Source organism: Coptis chinensis, chromosome 1 (assembly GCF_015680905.1).
Source record: "Coptis chinensis isolate HL-2020 chromosome 1, ASM1568090v1, whole genome shotgun sequence".
In the NCBI taxonomy this organism is placed as follows: domain Eukaryota; kingdom Viridiplantae; phylum Streptophyta; class Magnoliopsida; order Ranunculales; family Ranunculaceae; genus Coptis; species Coptis chinensis.
In genome coordinates this window covers 7,991,715-8,016,847 of record NC_141456.1, presented here as the reverse complement: position 1 = coordinate 8,016,847, position 25,133 = coordinate 7,991,715, and the positions used below count along the sequence as shown (strand labels likewise).

Sequence of the window (25,133 nt, the reverse complement as noted above, 5' to 3'; positions counted from 1 at the left end):
TGTATAGTAAGCAAGAAGGTGGACTAGGCATAGAAGTGCTTTATGTGGACTCATTTACAAGATAGCAAGAAGAGAGAATAATCTATGGAATCGTTGGATTTGGAAGGAACAAATTAAATCCAAATACTTTTGGACTATGGCAATCCCTAGAGACTGTTCTTGGTCGTGGATGTCCATTTTAAAGAATAGGAAGCATGCTCAGAGATTCATCGATCAGATATATCATTGCAAAAGGTTCTCAGACATTCCTATGGCATGACATATGGTGTATGGGGTCGCCTCTAATATTGAAGCTAGAGCTCTTATCTCCTTACCAGAAGGTGCAAAAGCTAGTGAATTGATGGAACAAGGCCAATGGAATTCTATAGTCCTTAATCTTCCAGATGGTACACTCAAATCCAATATCTTGAGCACTGACATCTTTCATGAGCTTCACAAGAACCAGATAGTTTGGACTGAGTCTGCAACAGGTGACTTCACAGTTAAATTTGCATACCAGAGCTTAAGAAGGACTAGACAAAAAGTGAAGTGGTTTGGATTGGTCTAGGGAAAATTGGTGATTCCCAAATATTCTTTTAATGTTTGGCAACTCTTCTCTGGTAGTTTACCTACTCAAGATAGACTTATCCATAAGAAAGTCCTAAACTCTTCCTCTTGCTGCTTATGTAACAATAGTAAGGAAAATACCAAGCACATGTTCTTTGATTATCCCTATTCTAAAACAGTTTAGGCTGCAGTTAAACAGGAACTAGAATTAGGCAATCGGGTGCATCATTCAAACAAGGAATGGTGTTATATTCTCAATCTTGTGCGAGGTAAGTCTACAACTGTAGAGCTCTATAAAGTGTTTGTCTGTGTCGTGATTGGATATATATGGAAGGAGCGCAACAACAAAAGGTTTGAAGGGGCTTCTATGGATGCTAGGGATGTCAGCAGGATGATAATGACTAATATGAAGTACTATTTGGAAGTAAAGGTCGATGAAATAACTGATTCTATCAAGCTTCGAGTGGTTGCAGAGAGACTTGGATTAACTTTCAAGTACAAGCAAAGGCAGATTCAACAGTGTAGATAGCTCAAACCTCCACCAGGGTATATAAAATTGAATGGAGATGGTTTCTTGAATTCTCATGGAGCAAGCTATGGAGGTATAGCCAGAGATGAAAATGGAGAGGTTGCTTTTGCCTACTCAGGTGGTGGTTATACCAAGTCAGTCTTATTTCAAGAGCTGAAAGCGATTGAGGTGGGATTGAGTGAGTGTGTTAGCAAGAGCTTTAGCAAAGTTATGGTGTCATCTGACTCTATGAGAGCTATTCAAATTTTGAAAAGTGTGGAGACTGCACCATGGTATTGCTTAAATGTGGTTGATGCCATCAGGAGATATTCTACAAGTCTTTCTGACATTTCATTCACCCATGTGTACAAAGAGGTTTACAGAGCTGCTGTCTTTTAGCTAAGCTCTTCCTCTTGTCTCAAGATTACATTTGTTTCATTCCTCCCTTTGTAATGCTCTAAGTACTGTTGTAAAGGAAGATGTAACTTCAATTTATTTGAGGCTTTAATACAGGTGGGAGTCTGCCCAACTCTAGCATCATTCCAAAAAAAGAAAAATAGTAAAAAAAACCTAGGGAGCACCACATGTTGCGACGGCCACTTCAAATGCGGAAGTAGAAGCCAGTGCCAATCAAATTACTAAATCCAAAATTCGAGGAGAAGTAATTTTACTGTTTTCTTAAAATCCTTTTCCTTTTTCTGATACAGGCTTATATGCATCTTGAAATGATGTTTTATAATCAGATATTTCATACTATACCCTATTCTGCAGCTTTGTAAAGGGTAGAGATTATGATCCAGACCGTGAGCGGTCCGAGAAGAAGAAGTTGCATAAACAAATTAAAAGTGAAGCTAAAGGGGCAGCTCATGAACTTCGGAAAGATAATCAGTTCTTATTTGAGGTTAAAGAAAGGGTTAGGCGATTAATTGAAGAGGAAAGAACTGAAAAATATGGGAAGGCAAGGGCTTTCCTCCAAGAACAAGAGCATGCATTTAAGTCTGGGCAGTTGGGAAAAGGGAAAAAGAGAAGGAGATAGTGTTACTTTTTTTTTTTTTTTTTTTTTTTTTTTTTTGTCAGTAAGCGAAGTTTTTAGAGAGGTCCCCTACCCCTTTTAATTAAAAAGGAAATTATTATGTCATATGAAGATGCAAAGGAGATGTGATAGTGTTACTTCTCCTGCTTTCTTTGGTTTTTTTTCTTCCTTTCTTGCAAAGCTCAGTAATCGTAGTTTGGACTTCATATTTTTCCATTGCATCATCTAATTTTTAATTTTCTGCCTTTGTGGTTTTATGATCTGCCTGGCTTGGTTTGGGTATATTTCCTTTTCCTGGAGAATGCTGTAATTGAATATCAATATTCACAAACATACATAGCAATGGAATATATGTAATTTGTAGAATTTAACAGATTGAATACTTTGGCTTAGTACGGTGCGCTACTACACTCCAAGTATATGACCGGGAAATAGCTCAACTTATTTAGGTATTTAATTTTTTCATCCATTTTTCTCTAATATGGTTTTCACTGTTATCAGATACAGTGTGTCATCATCCTCCCTGTTTGGACTTTGGAGTGAGACCAAATTTTTTGTTAAAGTCCAGCTATCAATACCCCCCCTACAAGGACTGAAGAACATCAAAATTTCACCAATTGTTTGCCCTCGATGAGTGGATTGGCCTTTGCAATCAGATTTTGGGTTTAATCTCTTTGGTTGATACATACCCGGTATAAAAACCCCCTCATTACGTACTAACCCATAAAAACCCGCTATTTTTCTAAAATACTCAAACTGACTAAAATATCCCCCACACATAAAACCCTAGATCTCAAATTTATCTTCTCTCTTTCTTCTCGCCGCATCCTCTTTTCTTGTAAACCCTAGATATTCTGCAAAACCAAATTAACATAGAAGATAAGATGACAAAACAACCAAAATTCTTCCTTTCTGACTTTCTCTCATTCTTTCATTTTTCTCAAATACGAAACTCTTCTTTTCTTTCTCTCAATCAATTTCTCTTGAAATTTGTTGTTCTCCAACCAAACAAATTAGATTTGAGAAACAATATTAAGATTTGGAAATTTTGTTTCTTCCACTCAAAATCGGATCTGAGAATTGTCTACTTTTTCAATTCAAAGATGAAATCTCTTTGAATATTTTGAATATGAAAGTCAAGTTTTTTTCAATTCAAAAATGAAATTTTTTTGGGTTGTTGTTCATTTCAAATAATTTTGCATAAGTTATGATCGACCTGTTTTCTCTATGAAAATTTAATTTTTCATAGGTCAAGTTACTGTGTAAATTTAAATTTACATAGATCAAGTTACTATGTAAATATTAGTTTTCATAGCTCCAGTGACTATGTAAATATAGTTTTACATATATATGACTATGTAAAAATATATTTACATATATTTTGTCAGGTGTCGAAAAAATTTCAATTCCAAAAGTTACTATGTAAATTTAAATTTTCATAGCTCCAATGACTATATAAATATAGTTTTACATATATATGATTATGTAAAAATATATTTACATATATTATATCAGGTGTCAGGAGAAATTTTTAATCCCAAAAGTTACTATGTAAATTTAAGTTTTTATCGCTCCAATGACTATGCAAATATAGTTATATATATATATATATGACTATGTAAAAATACATTTACATATAGTCGGGAAATTTTCAATCCCAAAAGGGTAAAAAAAGAAATAAAATAAAATAGGAAATAAAAACAGACCAGATTTTATCTCTTTTTTTAGAAAACAGAGAGGTTATTTAACAAAACCTAAATAATAGGGAGGTTATGTGATATGGGTCGATGGGAAGGAGTTTATACTCAACCGAGTTATAAACAAGGGGCTGAGCCTCATTTCTTGCTTTGCAATTGCCTCACGTCCCACTGTCTTGTAATCGAAGCAACAACTATGTTTTTCAGGATACTAATGACTTGCGCAAAACATTGATCCACACTTGCAGTTGAAACCTGTTAATCCAACTGTCTTATTACAACTCATGCACCTTTTCTTCTTCACACCCAAACTCGTCGCTTCCAAACTGTAGAAATTTAAATAAAGAGAAATTATTCATTGATAGTTGAATCTTTTCTCAAGTAACCAAGAATGATATGCATACAAAATCCCCATACTAATCTAAAACTAGACTATTCCAATCCAATAGATATTATGCACATATTGCATAATATATTCCAATACAAACTAACCAATGCTTCAGAAGTAGTTGATGTTGTATGCAGATAAAAGAAACTTATAGAAGACAAGGACAGAATAACAGGTAATAACCAAGGCGCGGATTAGGTCGTTCTAAGGAAAGATTTCCCTTCCAATGGTGCGTAAAGGCAACAAGTGGGCGTCTTCCTCACAGGATTCAATGGTTAACAGCAGTCTAACTTTGCACTAGAATAGACTACCCTCTAGAACAGCAATATAACTCTCTCTGGCGGCTGACAGGAAGAAGAGAATAAAGAAAGCAATGAAAGACTTATCCGTTTCTCGATTAGGTGTATGGTGAGATGAAGGGATAGTATGCACAAGTTACGTTTCGTTTTATTTGGTTCGTAGTAGCGGTTAAAGACAAGTTCTATATCTCTCTGCCCTCTCTCTTTTTCGTTTCGTGATTAATCCTCTAATGAACACAGCTGTGTTTATATAGAGGTATGATCGAATCATAGATGGAGAAGGACACCTCTCTAATTCGGTCTCTCAAGCTGATACAGAATCCAACTGTTAGTGGAACTCCAGCCAGTTTAGGCTATTGATGATCCACTACCCACTAGTCTAACAGCCCAAGCCCACGACACGCCACGAGGGCGGGCGGGTGTGGTTTTGGGTGAGTCCTCCCTCCTAACACAAAAGCCTTTGTACCCTAAGGGCACGCCCTTATGCTAGAGGTTCACCTCAAATACCTCACTTGCTAGTGGTGGTTCATCAATGTGGGACTAAACAACACACAAGTATTTGAAATACACATGAAGATTCCAACAATCCCCCACTATTTCAAAATACTTATAGTCCCCCACTATTTTGGAATAGGATATTACAAAAGAAATGGGTTAACGAAATGCCGAGAGAATCGAAAAAACAATGCATAAGATCTTGGTGCTTTTTAGGGCTTGAACCGGTCATAGGGGTAACATGTCTTATAATGCACGCGGAAAGTGGTGGATTAAAAATCTTTGAACCAACATTCCCTTGTAGTAAAATAGAGGACATGCACCCACATTGCTCCTTCATTATATGCCGTTTCGCGGTGTTGCACTTTTTTGCCCTTTGGCTTTTTGTGTTAAGTGAATGCTCCAGTATTTGCACGAATACCCATAAGAACCGACCAGTTCTACATTCACGTAGGTGGATATCCATCAAGTGTACATAGCAGTTAAAATACACTATCTCATAAAAATAATGGACTATGGATTCCATTAAGAGTAAAATAACTCATCCTTTTTCTCATTGCTATTCAAGTTATACAAAGTATACAAAAATGCTATCTAGTCATAGGGTGGGACGTCTCAAATAAAGACAATAGCATACCAGAGCGACGAGGTGACTTGTTTTTCCCTTTGAACCTACTTCATGGGATCTCCAATCACATAGGTGGGGTTGCCGTCAGTGTCGCCCTCTATCTAAGGCAAAAGTCCCATCCCCCTCGACGTATCAACCACTTGTCTCCTGTTAAGTGGCTTTGTCAGAGGATCGGCCAAATTTAACTCTGACCTCACATAATCTAGAGCCACAACTCCAGATTCCAGCAGCTGCTTTATAGACTGTAGTCTCAGACGAATATGCCTGCTTTTCCCATTATACAATTTGCTCTTTGCCTTTGCTATTGCGGCCTGACAGTCACAATGCATAGGTACAGCTGGAGGCGGTTTTGTACCAATAGGAAGATCTGCCAAGAGGTTTCTAAGCCACTCAAACCAAGACTTTGCTTTATCTAAAGCAATAAGCTCGGACTCCATGGTTGAACGAGCTATCAAGGTCTGCTTAGAAGATTTCCAAGCGACTGCACCTCCACCTAGGGTGAAAATATAACCACTAGTGGACTTGATATCATGAGAATCAGATATCCAGTTTGCATCACAATAACCCTCTATCACAGGTGGAGTTTGTCTAAACCTTATGCCGTAATTCATTGTTCCTCTCAAGTACTTGGCTAATCTCTCTAACGCACTCCAATGTTCCTGACTAGGACAATGAGTGTATCCGCTAGCTTCGCTAACCGCATAAGCAATGTCGTCTAGTGCAATTCATCAAGTACATGAGACTACCAATAATTTGGGCATATCTAGATCGAAGTACACCATGTTGAGCATTTTTCTGAAGTTCACTATTTGCCTCATAAGGTGTCGCATTACCACAGCTTACTATCATAAAAGTTAAACTTCTTCAAAAACTTCTCAACATAATGCTCTTGTTAAAGCAGTATAGCCATCATCATTTTTCGATGATTTTGATTCCAAGAATCACATCGCCTTCTCCCAAATCCTTCATTTCAAATTGGGAGGATAAAACATCTTGGTGTTTCTCACAACATCAAGGCTAGGACTCATGATTAACATGTCATCCACATATAGACAGATAATCACATATGTATTCACATCAAAAGATTTAAAGTAAATACATTTATCAAAGATCATTTATGTGATATCCATTAGACATCATGACACATGTCAAACTTTTCATGCCATTGTTTTGGCTTTGTTTCAACCCATATAAAGACTTAACTAACTTGCATACCTTATGCTCATCATTCCCCCGTACTATCAGATTGCCCTCTCAGTCGCATCATATATATTTCTTCATCAAGATCACCATTCAAAAATGCAGTTTTACATCTATTTGATGAATAAATAAATTATGAATAGCGACTAGAGCCATTAGAACTCTTATAGAAGAAATCCCTAGTTACAGGAGCATAAGTATCAAAATAGTCAATGCCTTTTTGGGAGAATCCCTTGACTACAAGTCTAGCCTTGTATTTCTCAATGGAACCATCTAGTTTCAATTTCTTTTTTGAAGATCCACTTGTAACATTATAGGTTTAGCCCGTGAGGTAGATCAACTATCTCCCATGTGTGATTAGCTATAATCGAATCTAGCTCGAGTGTATAGCATCCTTCCGAAAGGTGCATCTCGAGAACCGATTGCCTCATTATCGTCCGGGATCATCATCAAGAAGAAATGTGTAAAAGTCATCACCAAAATTGGTGGATTTCTGTCTCTTTTACTCTTCCGAATTTCTTGTTCAGAAAATTCAGGATCTGTTGATTGTTGTTCACTAGGATCTACCAACCTCTCAATGCCAATTTTCAAAGGAAACAAATTCTCAAAAAAAATCAGCATTTTTACTCTCTATAATAGTGTTAGCATCGACAAGGTTATTATCAGATTTTACTACTAAAAATCTATATGCAAAGCACTATTATGAGCATAACCAATGAACATACAATCAACAGTTCTAGGTCCCAATTTTCTCTTTTTAGGTTCGTTCACAAGAACCTTAGCAAGACACCCCCACATTTTTAAATATGTCAGGTTAGGTACATGACCTTTCCATAACTCATATGGTGTCTTATTCCCTGTTTTCTTGTTGGGTATCCTATTCTGTATATGGCAAGCAGATAGGATTGCTTCCCCCCACAAGTTCAGGGAAGCTCCAGAACTTACAAGCATAGCATTCATCATCTCTTTAAGTGTTCTGTTTTTCCTTTCGGCTACTCCATTAGACTCAGGAGAGTATGGTGGAGTAGTCTCATGAATAATGCCACTCTTGTCACAAAAGTCCTGGAAGGGGTTAGACTCATATTCTCCACCCCTATCGGACCAAGTCTCTTAATCTTACTGTTAATTTGGTTTTCAACTTCACTTTGTACTTGAGAAACATCTCACCGCCTCATGCTTCAGGTCTAAGTAAATATACCATGGTGTACCTAGAGAAGTCATCTATGAATGTAATATAATAAAACTTCCCCCTCTAGACATGGTACTTACGAATTCACCCAAACCATTATGAATAAGAGTTAGTAATTCGGTTTTATCTCTAGACACAGCTTCTCTGTGGTTTTTCTTCGCTTTTTAGTCTCAAAGACATATTTCACATTTATCATTAGAAAAATCAGAAATATTAGACAATAAACCACATGCTTTCATCCTTTTCATATATCTTGAACATTCACATGTCCTAGTCTACCATGCCATATATTAAAAGAGTCAAGCAAATAAGCGTATGCGATTCATTCTTATTAATAATAATGTTGTCAAGTACATTCAACATGAAAAGACCATGTTATTACAATAACCTTTACCAACAAAACCCTCATTCTTTGTCGAACAAACTTGTCACTCTCAAAAGTCACCTTGGCCTTGACTTTTCCCAAGTAGGGGACAGAAATCAGATTTCGGCCGAATCTCGTGAACATGAAGAACATTACTAAGTGAAAGGGTTTTCCCCGAAGTTAACTTCAGAAGAACCTTGCCTGTTCCCTCAACAGAACGGACCTAGAGTCACCCATATAGACCTTTTCATCTTTCACTAGTATGTAATCGAGAAGGTTTCAACATCACCAGGGCGACGCGGGTGGCACCGAATCTAGTACCCGGTTCCTCTTCCCGGTGGCTATGAACACTTGTGACACGACAAAGAAACAACAATATCATCTCCCTCAACTAGATTAGCATTGGGAGGATCATCGGTGTCTTTCTTGTATCCAGACCGAAAAGCCCTATGTCGGGTTTACCACAAACATAACAATTTCCATTGCCAAGTACCACTCCGTTTAAAAGAAGTGCCTTTGACCTTGAAATTTTATTTTTGTTGGACTTCGCTTCTTAGAGGTTTTGTTAGATTTCTTTGGGATTACCTTCAACGATATTGGCTTTAGAATGAAATTCCTTAGACAACACCTCATCCCGAAGTCTTGTTCTTTTCCTCTATGTGAATGTGAATGATCACATCCTCAAGAGAGTCACCGCTACGCTTATGCTTCATACTATTTTTATAGTGTTTCCAAGACTTCGGGGAGTTTCTCAATCAAACATCCAAAGAACAAAGGATTCGTGTAAATTAATACCCTCGGTTTTCAAATCATTAATCAACAGACATGAAAATCATGGATTTGAGGCGTTACATCTCTATCCTCTCTCATATGGAACTTTAGAAAATTCCCAATAGCATATTTCGAAAGTACCAAAGATCCTCTATTATGTATTTTTTGTTCAAACTTTCCCATATATCATGTGCATTCTTATTTGAACAATAAATATCAAATATCTCATTGGACAAGGTACTTTCAAAATAGCATGACGACATACCTTATTCCCATTGAGCTAAGCGCCTTGATTTCTTTTCGAAATCATTAGAACCCTCCATGGGTGTCTTTGTGATCGATGAGATACTTTGCATAGTTGAGTACATCTAGAGGGCTGTGAACACCCTTTCTCTCTATCTCTTGAAGTGTGAACCGTTGAAGGATTCAATCTTAGACACATTAGGTAAATTCGCGAGCATTGGTAGAGGGCAAAGATCTCTCATAGACGAAGTTACTTCCATGACTCCAGAATTAGTTTCTTTGACCGGCGTGGTGTCAACCGGTGTAGACATCTAAATCTTTCCTTAAGATTGTTGTATGCAGATAAAAGAAACTTATAGAAGACAAGGACAGAATAACAGGTAATAACCAAAGGCGCGGATTAGGATTCTAAGGAAAGATTTCGCCCTTCCAATGGTGCGAAAAGGCTAACTTTGCAGGATTCAATGGTTAATAGCCTAACTTTGCACTAGAATAGACTACCCCTCTAACAAAAAGAATATAACTCTCTCTCGGGCGGCCGATTGGGGAAGAAGAGAATAAAGAAAGTATGATCGATACAGAATCCAACTGTTAGTGGAACTAGTCTATTGATGATCCACTACCCACTAGTCTAACAGCCCAAGCCCACGACGCGGCTCGGTGCGGGGCGGGCGGGCGCGCGTGTGGTTTTGGGTGAGTCCTCCCTCCTAACACAAAAGCCTTTGTACCCTAAGGGCACGCCCTTATGCTAGAGGTTCACCTCAAATACCTCACTTGCTAGTGGTGGTTCATCAATGTGGGACTAAACAACACACAAGTATTTGAAATACACATGAAGATTCCAACAGTTGAAACCAATGTCTCTTGTTTCGTCGATCCAGCATACGAGCAAATGCTTAAAGACCGCGCTTCTTTTAATACATGCTCTCTATAACACTTCGAACACATATTCATATTTGCTTCCGTGCCAAACAAACCACAACCACTTTTGCATAGCATGTGCGCCTGTTGCTCTTGATAATTCATCTTCTTCTCTTGTTGTTTTCACTCTGTTTTTTTTGTTAATCAATGAACTGGTTTGCTTAATAACTTCTTTGAATATATTTATAAGGACCCTGGACCCGTATATTTAGTTTCCTAAAATCCTAAATGAACTCAGATTGCCAATTCCGAAACAGAAGTTCTTCGACTTGGGCCACCGTATCTGCATATTGCTCTCGTTTGAAAAACCACAACTTTCACGGATTAGAAAGGGCGAAACAATGGGCGTCCGCCTCCTTGGCAAATGCTTTTGTATGCTCAGAACTATTTTCCTATGCTTCATGGTTTATGCACGTCTTTACCCGAAGAACATTACAACAAGTATTAGAAGAAGGGGAAAAAGAAGGACCCATTCACTGCAAACATAGCACATCATGTGCGTAGCAAGTAGCAACATGACTAGGCAACTGAATTCTTTAGGAGTGGTAATCTACATGTTATAGGGATTATTTCAATATTCAATATTAATGGAAATTGAAAAATAACAATAATTCGATCTAACAATTATGTAACGGGTTTTTTATGATGCTTTGTTGCTTCATCCATCCCCTCATTAGTCCTGCACCATGCTTAATTGCAGAAAATAGACAAAAGATCAAGAACAACAATACATTGACTTTATTACCGAAAATATAATATACATATTGATATACAAGACTCCCAAACCATTTTGTTTCAAATTTATTTTTAACCATCACCACACTTTAACAAAGATAGGAGAGACTGTATCGACTAGCACTCATCATCTAACCCAGTTTACCACTCTTTCCTCTCAAACCCCGAAAGTAAGACCTGGGATCCTTCTCAAAATCACCTCTCTGCATCTTATAATCTCTTCCAGGGGCCTTCATTATCTTGTTGCGATGAGACCTACATCTATACTTCCACAAAATGAAAACAACAATCAACCCAGACAAGTAAGGGTGTTGTTTGATCTTATCAACAGCGTAACCCCCATATTTTTTCACATAGGGAAGAGTTGCATTTACACCATCCTCCATAAAACCTACTATTTTCATTGCAAAAGGAGATTCCTTCACCCTGTCCATAGCAGAACTCACAAGATCACTTGCTTTTTTTGACAGATGAACATCCATACACTCTCTAAAGGAGGTAGAGAGTCTTTGAATGTTTTTGAGAGATGTTTTACATTAGCAATTGCCATTTTTCTCATAAGTCACAGTGTGACTGTTTACTACTTTTGACTCATCAATTGCCTTTAAAAAAAAATGGAAAAGAAAAGAAAAGGAGCGAGTACACTTGAAAGAAAGTGTTGTGAATATATAAAGTGCGGAAACAACGTTATCTACAACAAACGGATCAATCCTACACAAAGATCGATCCTTCACACTAGACAAGACTTCAACACCCTCCAAGCAATATCCCAACACTTCTTAATATCAAATAACAAGCATATAAAGTAAAACAATTAATGTAAAGGAAGAAGAAACCACAAGACGAGATATATCGTGGTTCGGCAATTTGCCTACTGCCACACTGCGAGTTCCAAGTTTTACTGGATGTCCTGAGTAACAGATTACAAGTCTCTCAATTCACTCACAAAGAATGAACACTCAACTCACAAAGAATTGCTCTCTTATAATCTCTCTCTTTCTTGGTTTTGGAAAAAGTTAGGTTTTCCAAAAAACTGATTTTGTTTTTATACCAAAACCAAAATCGCGATTCTTTCAGAAAGCGAAGCCCACAAAAAAGGACTCGAGCACGGGCGCTTCTTTCCGACGGCCTTGGTCGCACCAAAACATCTTGGACCATGAGCGGTCGCGCTCTGGCTCGAAAGCAGCGCCGCCTCGAACGTGAAAAACAAAAAAAAAAACTCTTTTTTCTCTACATTCTCTACCTCGGTGAGATTTTAACATATAAAACCAAGTTTAACACATCCAAAGAAGATCACATCCAAAAGAGGAACACCTCCAAAGAAGGAAGACTTCATGAATTAATCCGCCCGAAGGGGCTATGCCCCCATACACGGGGCTCTTTCAAACATGTAGGATTTGGAGCAAGTCCAAACGGTGTTGGAACTTAACTTCGGTGACAACTTTTCGTCACAAGATATCAAGCGGGATTGTCATGGGTGTCTACTTTCTCAAGTGCTACATCACCATCCTCAACGACATCAGGTATAAAGTGATAACGGACATCAATATGCTTGGTCCGACCATGATGAACTTGGTTCTTCGCCAAATGAATAGCACTCGACTATCACAATACAAAGCAACACCGCTCGCTTCAATACCCAAATCATCTAGAAGACCTCGAAGCCATAGTGCCTCTTTTCTTCGCCTCGCCTTTGCCATCGCCATATACCGCCTCGGTAGTAGATAGAGCAATCAGACTGTAGCATAGACCTCCAACTAACCGTGCACCATGCATCATAAACACATAACCGATGAGTCGATCGTCGTCTATCTAGATCACCGCATAATCGAGAATCCACAAACCCACCGACATAACAAGTGCCTCCACCATAAGCTAATTCACATCCAAGGTACCCTTCAAGTACCTTTAGTACCCATTTCATCGCCTCCCAATGCCGCTTCCTTCGTGATTTGCCATATACCGCCGACAACACTAATCGCTCGTGGAAATGTCCGGGCAGTGCACACCATAGCATACATCAAACCGCCCACGGCACTTGCATAAGGAACATTCGCCATATGCTTTTGTTCCCTCCACCGAACTAGGAGAGAACTTAGTCGAAAGCCTAAAATGCTTGACTAAAGGTGTAGAAACCGACTTTGCATTCTCCATACCAAATCGAAATTACTTTTTGAATGTATTTCTTCGAGATACAACTATCCGCCGCTTCTTCCTATCTCTCACAATCTCCATGCCCAAGATCTTTGGCTCCACCTAAGTCTTTCATCTCAAACTTCGAGCTAAGTTGAGATTTCAACTTGTCTATCTCCACCATGCTTTTGGAAGCAATAAGCATGTCATCCACATAAAGTAGGAGATAGATGAAGTCATTACCACGAAGCCTTCTAAAGTAGACACGGTGGTCATACTTACAGGGTGTACTCATGTTGCATCATGAATGTGTCAAAGCGCTTGTACCATTGCTTGGCGATTGCTTTAACCCCGTCAAAGGACCGATTCAATTTGCATACATAATCTTCTTTTCAAGAACGACAAACCCTTCAAAGTTGTCTCATATAGATCTCTTCTTCCAAGTCCTCATGCAAAGCGGTTTTCACATCAAGTTGCTCTAACTCCAAGTTGAAGTGAGCAACTAAACTTAATAATAACACGAATGGACGTATGTTTGACCACCGGGGAAAATACCTCATTCAGAGTCAACTCCTTCCTTTCGTGAAAAACCTTTTGCTACCACTCTTGCCTTGTACCCAAGATCTATCGGTTCGGGAAGGACCTCTTCTTTCTTCACGAACACCCATTTATCGCCGATAGTCCTTTTGCCCTTTGGCAATAAAACTAGGTCCCATGTGTGATTTTTATCAAGAGATTTCATCTCGCTTGCATAGCTACCAACCAATCTACAGAATGAGCATCTCTAACGGCTTCCTTGAAGCTATCCGCTCATCATCTTCGATATTCGGTCGCATATGCCACTAAATCCACGACCATAGTGTTTCACCGGCTTACCGTGCCCATACTTGTGCACTTCTTTAACTTGTCTGTGGCCTAGGGTCAGCCACTACAAGTTCGCGGATGCTCTTGCTCTTCTTCCCGTTCTTTGTGTGGTTCCATGATTTGGTACCTCATCATGATCTAACCGGTCATCTGGCGATCGCATAACTCAAGCTCATTAGCTTGAACTTCTATAGACTCACCATTATTCGCCCGCCTACTTCCGGCCATCAAAGATAATAACGGAAGTCTCATCAAAGGTAACATCTCTGGCGACCGGGGAACTTGTGGTCTTCTAGACACCACAATCTATATCCCTTTACCCCATTTGCGAAGCCTAAGAATATGGCCTTCTTAGCTCTAGGATCTAGCTTGTTGTCCTCACATGGTAGTAAGTCGTCGATCCAAACACTTTCGCAAAATACTATAATCGGTGGGTTACGACCACACCTCATAAGGTGTCCCGCAATCTATAGCTGGTAATCGGGCTTGGTGACCTATCAGACGGGTAACACGCCATGGACACTGCGATCCGCCCAATACTCTTTGCCTGGGGACCGGCATTAGACAATAAACATCTTGCTCTTTCAAGCAAAGTTCTATTCTATTCATCTCTCGCCATTCCATTCTCATTGTGGCGTGCCCCGACCGGTTCAGTCCGATTAATGCGGCAATTCCACATTAGCGCCTTAACTCTTGGAAAGGTCCATAGGTATACTCAGTACCATTGTCAGACCGTAATGTCTTTACCTTCCTATCTGTGCGATTCTCAACCCTTGCCTTCCACTTCTTAAATGTCTCAAACACTTCATCTTTCGATTTTATCATATACACGCACACATAGCGAGTATGCTCATCAATGAATGAGACATAATAGCGGTTACCTCCCTTGGAAGCCACCCTGGAGGGTCCCCAAACATCCGTATGCACATAATCAAGGATGCCTGTTGTCGTGTGCTTGCTTGACTTGAACTTGACTCAGATCGCTTCCCATAGACGCAATGCTCCACAGAACCCCATACTTGGCTTCTTCAAGTTCTTCAAGAACCCTCGCCAGACAACTCGGACAAACCCTTTTCACTCATATACCCTAAAGCGATATGCCATATCTTAGTGCACTTTCGGAATCATTACTACATGCACCCACCGCTACATCGCTTTATCACCGCATTACTATCTATCGAGTATACAAGGTTCCATATTTTTTACCCTTTATAACAACTAAAGAGCCATTAACAATATTTAGGACTCCACCTTCGCCCACAAACTTGTGGCCTTTGGAATCCAAGGTACCAAGAGAAATAAGACTTTTCTTTAGCTCAGGAATATGTCACACATCGGTTAAAGTCCTCACTACACCATCATACATCTTGACCCGTATAGTTCCAATTCCTACCGTCTTACAAGCAACGTCATTACCCATTAAAACGGAACCACCATCAATGCTCTCATAAGAAGTAAACCACTTTCTATTCGGGCACATATGATAGGAACATCCGGAATCAAGAATCCACTTTTCGGTCATATAGTCTTGTGTGGACACACGAGTGAACTCATCCTCTTGAACCCTCGAAGCATAATATGCCTCAATTTTTGCCTTACCTTTCTCCCGACCCATCTCTCTTGTTCTCTTTCTTGGTGAGGACAATTACTTGCATAATGTCCCTTTTCATTGCAATTGTAGCCTTTGCGTACATATTTTAAAGGCTTCTTTGACTTGGACCTAGAATTCTCATTACTTGAATAATTACGTTCGTACAAATTTCCTCTTGCCACTAGCCCCCGACTGCATCAATGTTATTCTCTACGCGTGTCTTCTTCATCAACTCATAAGAAAGAAGTGCACTTTGAACTTCGTCAAGATCGGCGACTTCTCCGTTCATGAATGTAGTAATTAGATGCTCATAGCTTTCTCGCAAAAGAAGAATTAAATATGCCGCTTGATCCTCATCATCCATCTTCATACCAACATTCAAATAATCCGCTAGGCGCCGACGGAACTCACTAATGTGCTCTTGCATCGTTGAACCATCGACCATCATGTACCGATAAAGACGCTTCTTAAGGTACATCTTGTTCGTCATGCTCTTGGTCATATACATAGACTCTAGTTTGAGCCAAAATCTTTGGCGGTATTTTCTCCCATCACACTATACATAACCTCATTAGCAAGACATAACCGGATTGATGAACAACCTTGAAGATCGAACTCTTCCCAATCATCATTACTCATACTCGCCGCCTTAGATTTAATCCCATTTAAAGCCTTGTGCAAACCTTGTTGGATGAGGATGTCCTTCACTTAGACTTGCCAAATCCCAAAGTTATTCTTCCCATTAAACTTCTCTACTTCAAACCTTGCGTTTGACATCTTGGGAGCCATCTTTCAAGTTACACACAATAACCCAAAAGAAACAGTTTCACCTCGAATTTAATCGAACACCTTGTTCTACACAAATTTTGAGCACTAAACTCAAAATCCTGGGTCGTATACCTACGCCTCGATACCAATTGTTGTGAATATATAAGTGCGGAAACAACGTTACCCACAACAAACGGATCAATCCTACACAAAGATCGATCCTTCACACTATACAAGACTTCAACACCCTCCAAGCAATATATCCCAACACTTCTCAATATCAAATAACAAAGATATATAAAGTAAAACAATTAATGTAAAGGAAGAAGAAACCACAAGACGAGATATATCGTGGTTCTAAGAATTTGCCTACTTCCACATCTGCGAGTTCCAAGCTTTCTTGGATGTCCCGAGTAGCATTACAAGTCTCTCAATTCACTCACAAAAATGAACACTCAACTCACAAAGAATTGCTCTCTCTTTATAATCTCTCTTTCTTGGTTTTGGAAAAGTTAGGTTTTAAAAAAACCGATTTTGTTTTTATACAAAACCAAAATCGCGATTCTTGAGCGAAGCCCACAAAAAGGACTGGCCGGGTTGGGGTTGCCAAAACACTGGACCATGAGCGGGTCACCCACTCAACAACGGTAGCGCTCGAGCGTGAAAAAAAAAAAAACTCTTTTTTCTCTACAGAAAGTCTTCAAAAGCAGATGAATTATTAATGCACATCAAAGTCTGGAATCTAGGATTATTGGTTTATCGTACCACTTTTGACTCATTTTGCCAAAAACAAAGTTGCCTTCAAAAAAAGAAAAAGAAAATAAAAAGAGGAAGCAGATAGCTTAGCTTGAAAGAAAGTCTTTAGAACAATCAAACGGTTGTTATTCAACCTTATGCGAAGAGTTTCACTATAAATTCTCGTGTATAGTCCACATTATTTGTGTAGTCATATTCACTTGTAATTCCATTCTCTTTTTCACTAGTTTGGATTTGAAAACATACAACATGAAGGAGATTGTTATTGCAACAGTTGCTGCGGGTGCTTTATTTGCATGGAGTGTTGTTATTAGTTTATTTTCATCAGGTTCTGAAGATGATGACAAAATGATGAAGGCACCTGGTAGAGATGCAAAAATTAAAAGGAGAGACTTTGAGAACAACCCCAGGGGATATTTTCGTGATTTGCGTGGGAAGTAAATTAAATGGCTGAAAAGTTATTGTGAAGACATCTATGTTAAACTTAGTAGTAAGTAGGCTAAGTATTGTGTTTTGTTTTGGTTGGCATGCAGGATGTCAGGATGTGTAGTGATCGCTTGTGTGGTTCTTCTTGTGTTTTTCTTAGTTCAATGATGTGAATGTTGGTTTTGGATCTTAAATTTACTGATGTTATCATTGAATAACTGTTGAACGAATTGTTTGATTATATTGCAAGTGAAGAACAGAATCTCCCCTAAGTTATTCCCACTTGAAAAACTCTGACAAAAACATTGCTGCATACCAAATTATATATTATACCCCGAGATCAAAAGTAATCTCGTACCAAATGATAAGCCTTTGTTGGTCCCTTAAAAGAGTTGATTGTTCCAGTTTTATGGTATCTGGCCTTGGACTCAAGGTTTTCATCTTAAGGCGTAAGATCACAATCTTGCATTGATCGGTAATGAAAGTATGCAGCCCCTCATGTTTGGAACGTGGGCAATAAAATATTTTGAAGAAAATATTCCAATGCATTCATTTTAAGTCGAGCGGCACCCAAGCCATATACTTGTCGATTTTGCTGGGTGTGGCAATAAATTCCCATTCAAGCATGTGACGGACATTCATGAGAAAACCGAGGAGCAAATTTTTTTTCAAGTAAGTTGGTACATGATCCATACTAATGTCGAGAACATCCGATGTTTAAAAAGACACTCGCCCTACTTCTACTCCAGGAAATTGATCTCTTGGATCTTCATTGTTCTTCAGGGTGGAAGGAAAAAAAAATACCCAACGGTATAAAGATTGCTTGGGAAGAGGGTCAGACCACCTGAACAGGATTACAGGAAGATTCTGCTTGGAGTCATGGTTCATATCCGTTCATGGTTGTTTTCTGCAGCAGATGAGGCCGGAATAGGAGTGTATTTAGATTTCATAGTATGTAATGTATGTTCATTCGTTGTAGTCATGATGTGTACCGAAACCTTTCAATGTATATTAGCTGCAGAAAAGAGCTTTGTTCAGCAACTAAAATTATTAGGAGCTATGTGTGGAGGTCGATCTACGTGATTCTTCCAATATCCTATCCAACAGAAAGCCATTGATAATGTGAATTCAGTTAAACTGTATGGGTTACCAACTAGCCATTGAAGCAACCCAGTTAGTAGTAATTAAACAGATGGAACCAATATTTTTTTTTTTGGCTAAACAATGGAACCAAAATCTCATTGTACATGTCTTTCACCAAAATCCAAATAAAATTAATCAAGCTATCAATTATGTGTTTCTCCAAATAAAATAAATGAAACTTTATAAAGTAGAAAACAGAAATAATCCAATTACAATTTTTTATTCTTGCAAGTACCCTCTGTTCTACATTCATATCACTACAACACACGTGTCATCAACCCAGGTCGTATCTCCATCACCATTATCACGTGAGCAAAGACGCCTAAACGACCTGATTTCGTGTCGTCCCAAATCACGATTCTGACCATATATGGTAGCAAATCATCTAGCGTAATCTTGGAGCTCAGTCAACGCACCAATCAAGGAGTCATTTACTTTGTAACAACAGGAATAATGACGAATCATCAATATAGCATACAAGGTAGATTTACACCTGATAAATTGCCTGAAACAAATAAGGAAAGTCTGCTCAAACATCTATAAATAGAGAGAGATGAACTACGTAAGACTTGATTCAAGTTGACCCCGAGAAACTTGATACGTAGCAACTCTTATCCCAAGAAGAGTGCAGCTCTTCCCAATCAAACATAAAGTCAGGTCGTTCATCCCAAAACAACTAACATCTACAATTCTCATATATATACATTCTCCGAACGTCTAAAACCCACTACAGTAACTAAAGTACTTCAGATTACCACTACAAGAAGAACTGAAGTACTTCAAAATTTCTCCAAGTTTTCGCACTTGATAAGCGGATTGGCCCTTGCAAGTGCCTCACGTCCCATTGTCTTGAAATCGAAGCAACAAGTCAACAACTACGTTTTTCAGGATACCGATGACTTGTGCTAAACATTGATCCACACTTGGAATTGAAACCTGTTAAATTAAACCACAACCACTTTTGCACAACATTTGCGCCTATTGCTCTTGATAATTCATCTTCATGTCTTCTTGTTTGCCACTCAAAAATTGCTTTGCTGCATAAAAACAGAAAACTACTTTTTCCACAAGTTGAATAGGGGTCAAACAGAGTGATTTTTTGCTCCCAGCGGGATTTGCTCCAAGAGCTCCAAGGGAAACAGGAACCAACCAAGTGTCCACTGAAAAGGGGTCAACAGTTATCAAATTTCCACCTTAATATATGTTTCCTAATTTACCCCCAACCTTAAAAAAATAAAAGAAAGAAACTTACCAGTTACAAAATCTAGTTTTTGGTCTTAATTGTTGGGAAAAAAAATGAATAAAAAACTTGAAGTGCTGAACTAGTGACACTTCTTTCAAACTAAAAAAGATAAAAAAAATCTTTAGCTAATGATGGGAAGAACTCCTATATATTTTACAATAAGATTTTTTAAGGGTGATCTTGGACATACCCAACAAAACACTCCCGTACCCCATAACTAACATAAATTTTTGCCATACCCCAATAACTGACTAAATCCAATAATATCTCTCATATATTTTTGGGGTATTTTCTATAAGGGCAAAAAGATTAAAAAAAATAACGACCACCTCTTTTTGGTACCCGCCTGTTTTGAGTGAAAATTTCTTTTCACACTCTTCTTCTTCATAAACCCAGAGTTCCTCTGAAGCTAGACTATAAAAGAACTCGTGGATGATTTTGTAGAAGAAATACATTCCTTGTTTCAACAATATTCCTTTCTAAGTTCTATGTAAACATCTTTCCAATTTTTCCCAACAAGTCATTTTGTGGTGTTTTGATATAACTACATGATAACTACAAAACTAGGCTATTCATGATAACTACAAAACTAGGCTGGTTCTTCATACCAGGGATTCCAAACTGGATATTATACTTGCTGCATTTGCAGGTACTTTTTGTTCTTCCCCTGTCAATTATGATAACTGTTTTTATGCAATCTGGAAAATAAAACCAATATTCTACTATGGTCTAAAGAGCACCTTCGGTTGAAAAATCCTCTTATTTCAAATGTTTATGGTACCAAAGCAGTAGGTATTCTCATATTTCTAGATCTTTTTGGCAGAAATACTTCCTAGTTAAATTTTCATTATGTTGTAGCATATGTAATTTTGAAAAAAGAGAATCAGGCTTTAGCTTGTTTCTTCTTCATTCGTTATTGTCTGTTCATTACCAAATAAAGTGTGGAGACCTTATAGGCAGGACTTAGTAACAATAACACTAGAAACAGACTCACAATTCAACAGGACAACATCACTTCTCAAGTTGACCAGTTTCAACCTTACACAGTAGAAACAAGGAGAGGAAGAGATAATTAAGTGAATCCTTGGACTTACGCAAGATACTAAAGAAAGAAATTTGATGAACTCTGCCTTCTCAAGTTCTCATAATGCGTTTTTAGTGTGTTATTCATTCATTTTGCCACTAAAAGTTAAATCCATTAGATGATTATGAAATTAGGAAAGAACCATATATTTTACAGCCTGAAATGATCTAGCTAGAAGCGTGGCTTGTGCCATTCATCCTTGACGATATTCAGGGGAGCTGACTGTGACTAGTCCATTCTTTATTAGCAAAATGAAAAATAGCTCGTTTTCCGTAAGGACCTGACTTAAATTTGGGTAACTCTTCGAAAGTTTCCACTCATAATTTTTCATTTTGATTTACCGTGGAAAATGTCAACCAAAACACTCAATCCTAATTGTTTTGTCATGAGTTTCAGTCTATTTTTGTTTCTTATTCATTTAAAGCTTGATGTTCTGAATTGAATCGAAGACAAATCCAAGAAGTATCAATTCAAACTAGCGGGGATACAACAAATCAATGTTTAAAACATACATCTTAGCCTCAAGGCTGTCTGTCTCTGTGAGGCTCAGAGGCGCGCTTGAGGCTTACGCCTTTGTCAAGAAATGCTTACTTTGTCCGTCTGTCTGTCTGTCTGTCTGTCCCTCCCTTTGTCAAGAAATTGGACAAACTTTCATATAAAAAAGGGTATCGTACGTATTTTATCCTTTAAAGTTTGAACAAAGATTGAGGGCGGTTGTGAGGGAAAAAATTAAGATGGGAAAAACTAAGTTTTTAGAATCTTGGATTACTCTGTGCCACTGATCAGTACAGTGATACCCAAAAAGGCTCAAGGCCAGCCTTAAGGGGTAAGCCTCAGTGCGGTTCTTTAAAACACTGCTGCAGTGCTACAGATGCAAGATAGTTTAAAATTTCAAAGTGGATCTTAGCAAAATTTTAAAGAGAAATCTGAAAGAGTGTACACAACAGAAATATGATATATATGAGGAACTCAGAGTAGAAATTAATAGAATTAAATAGTAAAGACGAAAGAAGATGTTTCACCACAAGAAGAACAAGAAGACAAAGAAGACCAAGAAGAAGAAGCTCTTTACGAACAAAAACACGGAGAGATTTGTTGTTTCCACCTTTGTATAATTTCTTGTGCATATTTAATAGTATGTTCTTAACAAAAAAAATCTAGGGAGAATGATACTTTGGGATTTTAAGATGCCACATCAACACGATTCTCAGGGGAGAATCTTTATGACAAATAATATAAGGAAGCAAAAAATGAAGATTTTATTTAGTACTCTTAACGAATATTTTAGTAGACAATATGAGCTGATTTTGTTGGTCAGATGGTCTCCATGGGGAGGAGGGCATCTCCATAAATATATCTCTGCCATTTATTTGTTGTGTAGGTCAACTTGGATAGGCGTTTCAGTTTTATTTTTTTTCATTCACCAAGGGAGCAGAGTACTAGGGCATTTTTCTCTTTTCTTCTTAACAATCAAAACATTATAGTTTAATGCTTGATGTCACTTCCTTCGCGGTGTTAATGTTACAACAATGGATCTCTTAGAAAGTTCGAAAGTGCAAGCGATCATAGGGCCTCAAAAGTCTGAACATACTGAGTTTATCGCCGATCTGGGTTACAAGGTTCATATACCAATAATATCATTCTCTGCAACTATTCCTTCAATTTATTCACGAAGTCCTTATTTTGTTTGAACTGCTCCTGATGAACAAAGTCAAGTAAAAGCTATTGCATCCATCACCCGGGCCTTTGAATGGATACCAGATTTGATCAATGCCTTCCAAGATATAAACACTCGTATCATTTATAGAAGCTTCATTTCTCCTTTTGCAACAGAAGATCAAATCGTTGAAGAGTTGCAGAAGTTGATGATAATGCAAACTAGTGTTTTCATAGTACATATGTCAGCACCTTTTGGTGTCAAATCTTCAAAAGATTTGGGAATGATGAATGAAGGGTATGTATGGATACTCACAAGCGGGCTAATGAACGTCTTAGATATATTGGAACCTACTGTACTTGATTCTATGCAAGGTGCATTGGGAGTAGTCCCATACATTGCAAGATCAGAAAAGCTTGACAACTTCAATACAAGATGGAAAAGAGAGTCATTCATCGGAAAAGAAATGATCAATTTTGGGCTATGGGCATATGACACTATATGGGCACTCGCAATGGCAGCTGAGAGAGTGGGAGATATGAAACCCAACTCCCTATCAGGCTGGAATCAGATGGAAACTTTACTGATGTCCTTGGTATGGGAGTCTCCCAGACAGGACCAAATTAAAGCTACTTGAAGAGATCTTAAAGATAAAATTTGAAGGACTGACTGGAGAATTCCATCTTGTCAATGGACAGTTACAACCCTCAGCCTTTCGAATACTCAATGTTGTTGGTAAAGGTGGGAGAGATGTGGGCTTCTGGACATCAAAACATGGAATTTCGAGGGACCTAATGAACTTAAATAGTGAAGGACCATACTCAACTTCAGCCGAGCATTTCCAAGTTATTATTTGGCCAGGAGAATCAACAACTGTACCAAAGGGTTGGGCGATCCCAATGAATGGGAAGAAACTCAGAATTGGTGTTCCTGTGCCAGAAGGCTTCAGTGAGTTGGTGAACGTGGAAAAGGACCCTTATACCAACTCCACGAGAGTCAGTGGGTATTGTATAGACGTGTTCAAATCTGCCATAGAGTCACTGCCATATACTCTTCCTTATGAGTTTGTGCCCTTTCAAAGAGAGGATGGGAAAAGTGCTGGCAGTTACAATGATCTTATATACCAAGTCCACCTTAAAGGTAAATTTTCTTAATATTTACTATATCGACATAGCATACAGCTCCATAGATTGTTCTCATTTGCTTCATTTTTCGAGGTGGGAATGATCAGAACTATGACGCTGTGGTGGGAGATATAACAATAACAGCCAACTGGTCGATATATGTTTGTATTTGTTCATTGTAGTAATCCAAAGTATAATAGTCTTCTGCGTTCTCATATTCGTCAAAATTTGATTTTGAATTTTTTTCTTCATCCTCATTCGGTTGGTATTCATCCTCATTACTTTGGTATGATTGATTCAAATTAAAAGTGGGTGTTTGCATGTTTATTGATGAGATAAAAGAATAAAAGGTTATTGGAGAAGAAGGAAAAAAAAAAAAAAAACTCCGTCTTTTTCTTCTGAATCACGTAGAGTAAATAAATGACTTGTTTTAGTCAATAAATATTTTGGGTACGTCTAATAAAAAGGAAGGGTAATTTAGGAAGTTAAATCTGTCTAAAATCATTTTTTTTTTTTTATTTTAAAATTGGGGTAAGGGAGTGTTTTGTTGGGTATGTCCAAGATCACCCTTTTTTAATTTTTTTAATTTTTTTTTTATTTCTATTTTTAGTGGGGGCAAATCAGGAAGTTTGTTCTAAGTAAGGAATTTGATAACTGTCCATCTCTTTTTAGTGGACACGTGGTTGGTTCCTATTTCGCTTGAAGCTCTTGGAGCAAATCCCGCTGGGAGCAAAAAATCACTCAGTCAAACATTCTATTCTAATTCTAATCCGCGTATCAGCCAGGGCCATCCCTGAGTTTTCAATGGGCCTGTGCAAACGGCGAAATGTGGCCCTCTTCCAATTTTCCATCAAGACAACATGGATCATTGAAATATTTCCCTTCTCGCATTTTTGGCTGCAAAATCATTTTCAATAGATCTAAATGGGATTGTTCTCATTTAGACTTTCTTGTGACATAGGTGATCTAAAATATGATTTCAATAATTTTAATTTTAATACACGACAGTAATGGGAACTATCAACAAAATTCTATAAGCTATATATGCATGCATTAGGAAAACAATCATGTCGTTTCAAGAAATCAAGTTAGGTGAATAATATTATACTAGATTACTTTGGAATTAAATTGAGTAATTGAAATAATATTTAAGAAAGAAAAAATTTATTTTAATCTCTAACTTACTTGAAGAATAATCAGAATTTAGGTGAATAAGTAATTGAGATTGATTGAAGTGAAAACTAATACAAATCCACAATTGTAAATAAATAAATTATTGAGTAATTGAGGACGATTCAAACAATTAATTGGAGTGATTTTTCAAAAG

General features: G+C 38.0%; 1 protein-coding gene and 1 pseudogene across 1 annotated transcript in view; one reads left to right on the top strand and one right to left on the bottom strand.

Annotated features, from left to right (window-relative positions):
• LOC147521843 (nucleolar-like protein) overlaps window positions 1–2,658 on the top strand; it is a 35,759-nt gene extending 33,101 nt beyond the window's left edge. Inside the window, exon 15 of the mRNA XM_086588879.1 lies at window positions 2,589–2,658. The gene's annotated coding sequence lies outside the window, so the exon portion shown is untranslated. The remainder of the gene's footprint in view (window positions 1–2,588) is intronic.
• Window positions 2,659–3,857: 1,199 nt separating this feature from the next.
• Window positions 3,858–10,387, bottom strand: LOC147521842 (zinc finger A20 and AN1 domain-containing stress-associated protein 10-like; annotated as a pseudogene).
• Window positions 10,388–25,133: the final 14,746 nt, after the last annotated feature.